This window comes from Crotalus tigris, unplaced genomic scaffold (assembly GCF_016545835.1).
Source record: "Crotalus tigris isolate CLP2741 ecotype Arizona unplaced genomic scaffold, ASM1654583v1 scf7180000021434.168247, whole genome shotgun sequence".
Classification (NCBI taxonomy): Eukaryota; Metazoa; Chordata; class Lepidosauria; order Squamata; family Viperidae; genus Crotalus; species Crotalus tigris.
This window is the reverse complement of record NW_024098508.1, coordinates 26,441-35,699: the sequence shown is the minus strand read 5'-3', so window position 1 is coordinate 35,699 and position 9,259 is coordinate 26,441. Positions and strand designations below refer to the sequence as shown.

Here is a 9,259-nt window from a genome sequence, read left to right as displayed (position 1 = left end):
TGCAAGTAATGCTTACATGGTAAACTGTGCAGAGAGTGCTGAAATTGCTATGGAGCTGTATACAAGTTGTTGTATTCAAAAATGGAAGAAGACATAGATTCCTGAATAAAATATAGCTATCAAGCTATGAAGCTATATTTAGGCCATCCAAATTACTTCTGTACTTGAGGAGATTTTCTGCCTGGGTATTTCAACAAAATAGTGATTTGTTATTAGCAATGTCAGTAATAAAAGCTATATAGCTTTATAACTTTATAGCTCTTGAATCTGATCCCCATCCCCTGAAATTTAAAATGTGATAAAAAAAGAAAATGTGTTGGAAAGAGGACACCAATAAATACACGACTATAAATCATATTAGCATTTTATTTTAATTTAATATAAAGAAGATAAAATTAGTTGTGGACATCCTAGCCACTATATTTCTGAATGTAGTTTTCAATTTATGGATCAAAGACAAAGACGTCTTCATCCAGAAAAAAGAGTGCACATTTTTTCCTTGTTATTGTGTGTTTCTTACATTAAGAGCCCTGGTGGCATAGTGTTAGAAGACAGTATTGCATACAAAGTCTGCCTACAGCCTGGAGTTTGATCTTGACGAGGCTCAAGGTTCGCTCAGCTTTCCAACCTTCTGAGGTTGGTAAATGAGGACCCAGATTGTTGGGGGTAATATGCAAGTAATGCTTACATGGTAAACTGTGCAGAGAGTGCTGAAATTGCTATGGAGCTGTATACAAGTCTAAATGTTATTGCTTTCAAAAATGGAAGAAGATATCTATTCCTGAATAAAATTCTTTGACCAATCATCTGTTATGTTTTCTTCAGCTAAATTAGGAATTAGGGCAGCATTTACGCTGCACTTGAAACCACACTAGTCTTTTTCCTAACTAGCTGCTCTCTGGTATTCAGCTCTGGTCTCAGCATGATAATATAGCACTTGGGCATAAAAATGCAACCTAATAAGCCACCACTTGAGGCCAAGATAGAGAAGACCTCCACAGCCACCATGGATTTCCCCTTAGTGCTTAAGTAGGTGGGCACAAAGGAGACCCAAACACTGCAAAAGGCCAGCATGCTGAAGGTGATGAGTTTGGCTTCATTGAAACTGTCGGGCAACTTCCGGGCAAAGAAGGCCACCATGAAGCTGATGAGGGCCAAAAGCCACATGTAGCCCAGAACAGAATAAAACATGATCTCGGAGCCTTCGTTGCATTGCACTAAGATCTCATCCAATTGGGAATGCATGTCCAACTCTGGGAAAGGAGGAGAAATGGTCAACCACACAACACAGATGCTTGTTTGAATAAGTGAGCAAAAAACAATGACTGAGACAGACAGCCTTTTCCCTACCCACCACCTCATTCGGTTCCCTGGCTTTGTGGCTATGAAGGCCAGAACCACAGTGATGGTTTTGGCTAACACACAAGATACCGCGATGGAGAAGACAACTCCAAAAACTGCTTGCCGGAGGAGACATGTGACTATCCCTGGGCATCCGAGGAAGAAGAAAGAGCAGAGAAAACACAGCAGGAGTGAGAAAAGCAAAGTGCAGGTGATATCCCAATTGTTGGCTTTGACAATGGAGTGTTTTGGTAGCAGATAAATGTCCCTATCACTAAAATTGTGATTACAGCAAAAGAAACAGCAAAGCTAGTCAGGATTTCTCCCAGGAATTCTTTGTAGGATAAGTAGGTGATAATTTTCGGAATGCAGTGATGATGCTTCTCATTTGCATATTGTTCTTCTGGGCACCTCTCACATTGCTTGGAATCTAAGAACCATAAATAAGATTTTTAAAAATTCTACACATTGAATTGATATTAGGTTTTAACAATTATTCCTTGCTGAAACAGTTTTTGGAATCTTCACACATAAAGGTATGGTTGTATTCTGAGCAAGTTTCCATATTACCACTTGAATCTGATAAGTAGAATTGGCTTCATATAAAGAAAATAAACCTCTTTCAAAAATTGTGCCTTAGGAAAATCTTTTTAAAAGTTTATTTAATATGCCATGTTTCTTGAAGAAGAGATTACACACCTAAATAAAGAAAAGCTTCTATTTAAAAAAAGGAAGAAAGAAAACAAGGCAGGTGAGAGATCCCAATCAATCTATTCTTGTGTTTAAAATTATATTAAAAAACCCAAACTTGATTAGAGAATAATGTATTTTTAAAGAGATATTACCGTAGATCTCTTTTTCTTACCAACCATGGTGGAAATGCTTCCCTCTGAACATTGGACACAGTCATAGCAGCAAACCTGTTTCCCCTCCTTAATTAATTTCCGGTACCCAGGATAACAACTGTCTACACAAGTGGCAGAAGGTGGTGTCTAATGGGAAAGGGAAGAATAAATAATTAAGAAGAATTATAATCTGGTTTTTACTCAATCAGTCAGCAGTCATTCTCTGTAAATAAATCCTAAAGCAATCATGTTCTTGTAAGTTCATTAATTCTTGAATTCCTAGAACTGATTGCTAGATTCAGTCGGAATAGAGGTAAACATCTGAACAATCTTCTAACTGCTATTGAAAATTTGTATAACAGTCCCTTCACAATTCCTACATCATACATAAGAGAATTTGAAAAGTCCTGAAGATGGTCATAGAAGAATCTCTCACAAACTTAATGAGCTGTCTTAATTTGACAAATAATAAGAAATAAACTTATATGAGAAATGTTGAATTTCTAAGAATTTTGTTTGGGAATGACATCCATATTTAGTCTTCCTCACTTCCTTGAGCTGATAGCAAATATATTCCTGCCTAGCATTTGCCGTCCTTTTTCAATTATCTCTGTGTTGCATTGCCATTGGAGAATGGTGTCCTGATTCTCCATGTATAATAAATGTAGTCACAAATGAAGGCCAATATGTGTGTCCCAGGATAATATTGCAGGATCCAATCTGGGTCGGTCTCTGGGACCCGAGGTTGTATTCCAAGCTTTTGGACTTGTGTTGGAGCCCATCTTCTAGGAACTTCTCTCTAACACAGTATGTGCTGTTCTGTGTGTGGTATTTATAGTGCCTGTGGTAAGTGGCTTTTTAGATGTTGATGGCTGGCTTTTAAGTCATTAGCGTGTGCTGCCCAGCCCTCACCTTTTAAGTACTAGGCTAAATGTAAATCATCACTCCTAATGACTGACCCGGGCACCAGGCTTCAATCACTTCCCTGGCTGTTTTTGTGTCTGCTTGTCCAACAATCTTAAAAGTTGAAAATTGAATGTGTATCCTTGTCCATTGCAGTGTGAGGCTACCAATGGGTTTGGGGCTCCTCATCTGATGAATGTCAGGAGTTCATGCAGGAGAAACAGTCCTGCATGAACTAGAACACCATATATTTCATAACTACATATCTAAATTCTGGTGCTGCTATGTGGATGAGATTTTTGTCATCATCAAGAGAAAAGCACTTAAAGATTTTCGTGCCATTCTGAACTCCATCTTCCCCAACATACAATTCACAATGGAGGAAGAAACAGCTAGGCAATTACCATCTGTAAACACAGAAGGTGGAAGCCTAGAAACCACAGCTAAATGGCTATGGAGATTCTCAGTCATCCAGGTCATAGTTATCCCAAAGTTTATCATTTGTAAACACAGAAGATGGAAGCCTAGAAACCACAGCTAAATGTCTATGGAGATTCTCAGTCATCCAGGTCATTATTATCCCAAATTCTTTTTTATGAGTCAATAGGACTTTGTTGTTTTTCTTTGAAGACGTTTTGCTTCTCATCCAAGAAAATGCAATAGTTACTTGCATAGCTTTATGGGTGGGATTTCTAACTTTTTATTGGGGAATTGTTATGTATGTATCCAGACTTGGTTTCACTCTTGACCATGCTGACACTTTGTAACTAATAAACATGTTCTTTGAGGAAGTTTCAAGCCTTGGAGTTCTGCTTTATTTGTCTCTGTCTGTCGGAACCATGACAGAATCATTACAGAAACAGTCCTTGGTGAACTAGAACACCATTCATTTCAGAACTACACACCTAAATTCTGGTGCCGCTATGTGGATGAGATATTTGTCATCGTCAAGAGAAATACACTTACAGATTTTCATACCATACTGAACTCCATCCTCCCTAATATACATTTTGTAATGAAGGAAAAACAGCTAGGCAATTAAATTTTTAGATGTACTTGTAAACACAGAAGATGGAAACCTAGAAACCAGAGCTAAATGTCTATGGAGATTCTCAGTTATCCAGGTCATGGTTATCCCAAATATGCTTTTATACAAGGCAACTGGACTTTGCTATTTTTCTTTGAAGACGTTTCACTTCTCATACAAAAAGCTTCTTCAGCTCTTGGATGAGAAGTGAAATGTCTTCAAAGAAAAACAAGAAAGTCCAGTTGCGGCATGAAAAAGCATCTTTGGGATACCTAGAAACCACATTTTATCACAAGGCTACCAACATTTCACAATTCTGAATTTCAACATCAACCATCCACTGTCACACAAAAAGAGTTGCATCATAACAGTATAAGCAAGGTGAAAAGTCACTGGAGTAACCAGCATGACAAACAGCTGGAGAGCAGGTAGCTACATGAACAATTCAAGCAGAATGGGTGCCCACAATCATTTGTCATAAGATGTCTGTTCAACACGGTGGGGAGAGAAGGTAAGAAAGAAGATATAAGACCAACAACATGGCACAAGCTGACATATATCCAAAGCATTTCACAAGCAGTAGAATGCAGATTCTGAGATGTACAAGGGGGCATTCCTACCGCAGAGGCTACCATATGAGAACAAATTATGCCAATCAGGAAAGTAAATGCAGGTGTGGTGAGCGCAAGACTTGGGGTGATGGTCAGTTTTAGTAGATGTCCAATTAATTTCTCCTATTCTGTGATGAGCAATAAAATGGGATAGCACATTAGTCCAATCTTGCCTGTATTTCAAAATGCATAAGCATCAGTGCCTGCTGAAAAGCTATTCACTTCTCTAAAGCAGGAAATTTACTATAGTTTTTCAAAGCACATCACTTGAAAAAACCACTATATCAAAATGGCCAGCAGCTGTCCCCAGATTTTTGAATTGGCTATGGGAAGGAAAAACTGTGAGTGGCAAGAGAAACATGCCCTGCAATACTCCAGGGAGATGGGATGTGTATGTTAGGCTGAAGTGGTAAATAGATGTGCTGACCGTTTTCATGCTTTGTTTCTCAAACTGATTCAACCATCGACTAAACAGTCAGATAAACCCATTAGTGGGAAAGTTCTCTGGACCCAGAAGGTTCTTAACCCCAACCAGCAAAGCTCTCTTTCCCCACAATCTGAAAGTATAATGTAGAATTGAGAATTGTTTCATTTTTCCAGGATACAAAATTGTTCTAACATCATTAGGAAGATTTCAAATGACCTTGGAACCACTCTGAGTTTACTTGTTTAAAATTCCAGAAATTGAGAAAATATCACCATTTTAGTTGTTTTTTTTAAATTCACCTGCTTAAATTTGGGATTCCATATAATGGCAGTTGTATTAATGGTGTGGTCTTCCTTCTGAGAACTCTGAGGTTCAATATGTCCAACTTGGACCTTCTGAAAGGATCGATTGGGGAAAGTAATCAAGTTGATGATATCGTATGCTGCTGCCAGGTTTCCATTCTCATTGAAAGCTATTTCTTCCCCAGCACTATTGTTGAAATGGAGGTTTTTCAGAAATAAACGAAGCTAAAAGATAAGAGAGATAAGTGAGAAATTAGTGCTGATAGTAGGCAATAGGATTTACAGTTCCATGCTGTGATTTACCAAATGGTGCTGACCTTGATTTTTAATGAACTTCCAAACATTTGAGTTAATATTTTTTATGTTGAAAGGCATAATTCTACTTTGCAGGAATATGTTCATATTTTTTTAAGTTTAAGTAATTAATACAGATTTTGTCAGATAGACTGCTCTTCCAAATTTTGCATTTCATGAGAGACAAAAATTATTGCTAAGAAATATAACAGAAAAACAGAATATTATTATAACAGAATTGGAAAGGACCTTGAAGGTATTCTAGTCCAACCTCTTGCTCAAGCAGGAGACCTTAGATCAGTTCAGACAAATGCCTGTCCAATCTCTTAAAAACCTCCAGTGTCGGAGCACCCACAACTTCTGAAGGAAAGCCGTTCCACTGATCAATTATTCTAACTGTCAGGAAATTTCTCCTTAAGTTTAGTTGGGTTTCTCCTTGATTAATTTCCAACCATTGCTTTTTGTTCTGCTTTCATGGGCTTTCGAAAATGGCTTGACTCTTTGTGGCTGCCCATTATATCTAATGGATATCATAACAGAACATATTTATTGGAATCCTGTCCCAGAAAACATGATTAAGAAGTTCCTTTATGGCCTTTGCAGATTAAATCGGCTTACACCAAACATATCTTAGAGAAACGTAAGTATTCTCATTCTATCATAACCCTGTCCCCAACTTCATTCCATTATTATTATTTTGCAGAAATTCTTCCTTCTCTCTACTGCAGTAAATTGTTTTCTCTACTCAGCCACAAAATGCTGCAAAAAAGGTAATCTTTTACTGGATTTGAGAATTTTTTGGATTGAAGATTGGAAAGAGAGCAAAAGGCCTCTGGGAAAAAAATTACTTCCATATAGCTAAAATAATATCTGTAAAAAAAAATCAAAATTACAACAAGGAATAAGGACTTTCAGAGGTTACCACCAAGTGTCTATACAACTAAAAATTATAAAGAGCAATTTAAAATATATATTAGATATATAATTCTTCTACTCTAATGGAATAGAGTAGAAGAATTATTATTTCTTGCCTACCTGTCAGGTGGAAGAAATCAGGAACCAGAATTGAGTTCATAAGTCGTACAAGTTTATTTCATTATACCTATAAATAAGAATATGAACTACTAATGGTCAAGGCGAATTGGTACCAGAGAAAAGTCAAGGGAGCGGGACTTAGGTCTTTTATGGGGGTAAAGAGACACGAACCTGATAATGCATTTGACCCCACCCTCAGGCTCAGCAAGTAATCTCCTGTAATCTAAACAGAATCATGTTTTGTTCAACCAGACACTTTCAGATAAATGCAGATGGGATTGGAGTAAAAATATACTGTTAATGAATGTTGTAAAAATTGAAATCAATATGCGATTAAAGCTACATTTCCATTACATTAGGAGGCACCATAATTCACCTGCCAAGGTTGGACTTTCAGAAAATTCCACTTTTCTCCTTTGTCCATTTTCTTCTTCCTGGTTCTGGGTGAATACATGGTATGGAGACCTTGCGCTACAGCATACACAGCATTGTAAATATTGTAGCTCTGACCAGACATCTCCATTTCAAAGACAGTTCCAGGGAGACTCCCCAGATCCTCCTTCCCAGTGCAGCTTCCTTTGCCTTGTGCATATATATTGTACACTGGAAATGAACAGATAAATGCAGCACTCCAGAACTGAGGTAGGAAATACATTTTAGAGTGAAATGGATTTAGGTTATCAAGGAACTCTTGAAAACCTGGTACCATATTTGTGTGAAGGGCGAAAGACAAGCTGCCATTGAAGGACAATGCTGTGAATTTCTGGGGCTCAAAGACGGAAGTGACATCCCACAAAGCACTTATGATCCATACCCTCTCTAATGGGAGACTGTTACTAATTTCATAGCATTCAAGAATTACTCGTAAGCCTTCTATAGATTGCATGTCTCCATAAACAACTATTACATTGGTTTTACTATTCCATAAGGAATGTCCTATGCTATTTAGATTATTGTTCCAGATGCTACTGGGATCATAATTTATCAGTGTTGGAATAAATTGAATGAAAGAAATGCAAATATCTCTCTGAATTAATTTTGGCCTCAGAATTCTGAAAAATGTCTCTCCAGTGTCTTCTGGGATGAGAAGGCCAATCTAATTCCATCCAAAATGTTTCAAGAGCTGAATAATCCCAACATAATGGAGGTTTTTATTAGGAGTCATCCAGAAAAAAGAAGGAAACTGCATTTTATCACTCAATGCAAGGTCAAAAGAGCCATAACTGAGCTGCAGGGAGGTAATAATAATGATGTACTTTTAGACTAGGTATTGCTTCTGCAGACACATCAAAAAATGGAAGTAAGTACATTTCTTTTGGATATAGTTTTTCCATAGAAAATCTTGATGGGCAAGACAAATACTAAACCTGGGGCTCAACAAGTCTTTCCTCAGAGCTTTTGCAACCAGACCATCATTAGCATTCCATTTAGACAAAAATAATCCCAGTCTTTGATTGTGCTAATCAGAAATAGAGAGGAGAGAGGAATGAGTAACAAGAGAGGATCTTTATTCATTAAGGACCTGATAGTATCTGAGAGTATTGATCTGGCATTTTATATTATAAGGCTAAGATAACTAGAGCTTTACTGATAAAGGTATTTAACATTGTTGTGGCATTTACAGAAAGAGGAGAAAGTCAAAGAAGTTGAGGCACACCCAGAAGATGGAGAGACAACATCAGACACACTATTACAGCATCAATTAGCAATGGTTGAGTCCACCAGAAGAGCAAGAACCAGAATTTTGTATCTCTCAACACCCAAAGAAGAAAGAAGAAGAAGATGAAAAAGAAGAAGAAGGCAGAAACAATGATACCTAGAAAATTTCTTACAAACTAAATATGATGTTTGTGCTTATTAAGAATTACTGTGGTTGTAATAGTAATTGATGCATTACATTTCTCTGGAAAGAAAAATAAATAAATAAAAACTGCCCCAAATCAATTCCCCAATATTGCAGCTGTTTTGAGGGGTTCTCTCCACTTTTAACCACCACTCTTTCCATTCTTATGCATTTATGTGAGCCCGGATACCTACCTGTGGAATTTTGTAAGCATTTAACATGTTGGCCATCTGTATGGTGTTCTGGGAAGGGAGATCACCAATGACAGCCATGATGTTTTGCTCCTTTCCCCTCCTATAATTGAGGGGACAATGGCCTTCAACAAAGAATAGTGTCAAAAGGTTCTCAGAGGCTTTCAGTGCTTGAAAACCATTGTCATAGACCTTGGAGACTAAGGTGATGTTGGGTAACAAGTTCTCATTCCTGTTGATCTCCTGAATGGCAAAACTGAAGGCTAGGATATGCTGTAGGTTTTTAGGCAATGGCCTGCAAGAAGAGTTTCAGTTAGTTCTACAATCTTAGAATGTGACAAGGATTAGATTTAGATAGACTTCTTTGGTAGTGCTTTTCTCTTTGCCTAAAATGATGTATTTGTCTGCTTTAATGTGTATTAGAGAAGTGAACAGTGCAC

The 9,259-nt window shown here is 37.5% G+C and overlaps 1 pseudogene; it reads right to left on the bottom strand.

The window, feature by feature from the left end:
• Positions 1–849: 849 nt before the first annotated feature.
• Positions 850–8,900, bottom strand: LOC120296650 (annotated as a pseudogene).
• Between the last annotated feature and the right edge of the window lie 359 nt (positions 8,901–9,259).